The sequence below is a fragment of the Arachis stenosperma genome, chromosome 1, assembly GCF_014773155.1.
Source record: "Arachis stenosperma cultivar V10309 chromosome 1, arast.V10309.gnm1.PFL2, whole genome shotgun sequence".
Lineage (NCBI taxonomy): Eukaryota > Viridiplantae > Streptophyta > Magnoliopsida > Fabales > Fabaceae > Arachis > Arachis stenosperma.
This window is the reverse complement of record NC_080377.1, coordinates 23,954,229-23,955,894: the sequence shown is the minus strand read 5'-3', so window position 1 is coordinate 23,955,894 and position 1,666 is coordinate 23,954,229. Positions and strand designations below refer to the sequence as shown.

The 1,666-nt window shown below is 35.8% G+C and overlaps 1 non-coding gene across 1 annotated transcript; it reads left to right on the top strand.

Annotated features, from left to right (window-relative positions):
• Window positions 1–428: 428 nt before the first annotated feature.
• On the top strand, window positions 429–536 carry LOC130955160 (small nucleolar RNA R71). The gene has a single exon (XR_009076621.1). It is a non-coding gene; the product is annotated as a small nucleolar RNA R71 (small nucleolar RNA).
• The last annotated feature ends 1,130 nt before the right edge of the window (window positions 537–1,666 follow it).

The following is a 1,666-nucleotide window of genomic DNA, read 5'->3' as shown; positions in this document are numbered from 1 at the left end:
TTTCTCCATGAAGAATTATAGGTGTTTCCATAGGGTTCTCCCATGTAATTCACCTCTTCCATTGAAGGGTTCTCAGGATCATAAGCTTCTTCTTCAGATGAAGCGTCCTTAGTACTGCTTGGTGCAGCTTGCATTCCAGACAAACTTTGAGAAATCATATTGACTTGTTGAGACAATATTTTGTTCTGAGCCAATATGGCATTCAGAGTATCAATCTCAAGAACTCCTTTCTTCTGATTTGTCCCATTGTTCACAGGATTCCTTTCAGAAGTGTACATGAAATGGTTATTTACAACCATTTCAATGAGTTCTTGAGCTTCTGTAGGCGTCTTCTTCAGATGAAGAGATCCTCCAGCAGAGCTGTCCAATGACATCTTGGACAGTTCAGACAGACCATCATAGAAAATACCTATGATGCTCTATTCAGAAAGCATATCAGAAGGACACTTTCTGATTAATTGTTTGTATCTTTCCCAAGCTTCATAGAGGGATTCACCTTCCTTCTGTCTGAAGGTTTGGACTTCCACTCTAAGCTTACTCAATTTTTGAGGTGGAAAGAACTTTGCCAAGAAGGCATTGACTAGCTTTTCCCAAGAGTTCAGGCTTTCTTTAGGTTGTGAGTCCAACCATATCCTAGCTCTGTCTCTTACAGCAAAAAGGAATAGCATAAGTCTGTAGACCTCAGGGTCAACCCAATTAGTCTTGACAGTGTCACAGATTTGCAAGAATTCAGCTAAAAACTGATGAGGATCTTCCAATGGAAGTCCATGGAACTTGCAATTCTGTTGCATTAGAGAAACTAATTGAGGCTTAAGCTCAAAGTTGTTTGCTCCAATGGTAGGGATAGAGATGCTTCTCCCATAGAAGTCGGGAGTAGGTGCAGTAAAGTCACCCAGCACCTTCCTTGCATTGTTAGCATTGTTGTTGTTTTCGGCTGCCATGGGTTCTTCTTCTTTGAAGATTTCTGTTAGGTCCTCTACAGAGAGTTGTGCTTTAGCTTCTCTTAGCTTTCGCTTCAAGGTCCTTTCAGGTTCAGGGCCAGCCTCAACAAGAATGCTTTTGTCTTTGCTCCTGCTCATATGAAAGAGAAGAGAACAAGAAAATATGGAATCCTCTATGTCACAGTATAAAGATTCCTTGAGGTGTCAGAGGAAAAGAAAAATAGAAGGAAGAGGTAGAAAATTCGAACTTATCAAGGAAAGATGGAGTTTGAATTGTGCATTGAGGAGTAGTGTTAGTCCATAAATAGAAGGATGTGAGAAGAGGGGAAGAAATTTTTGAAAATAAATTAAAAACATTTTAAAAACATTTTGAAAAATACTAATTGATTTTCGAAAACTAAGAGTAGAAAAGAAATCAAGTGATTTTTGAAAAAGATTTTGAATTAGAAATCAAAAAGATATGATTGAAAACTATTTTGAAAAAGATGTGATTAAAAAGTTATGGTTTTAAAAAGATGTGATTGAGAAGATATGATTTGAAAAATAATTTAAAAAGATTTTATTTTAAAAATTGATAACCTGCCTAACAAGAAAGATATGATTCAGACATTAAACCTTTCTCAACAGAAAAGGCAACATACTTGAAATGTTGAATCAAATCATTAATTGTTAGCAAGTATTTTTAAAAATGGAAAGAAATTTATTTTGAAAATATATGATTGAAA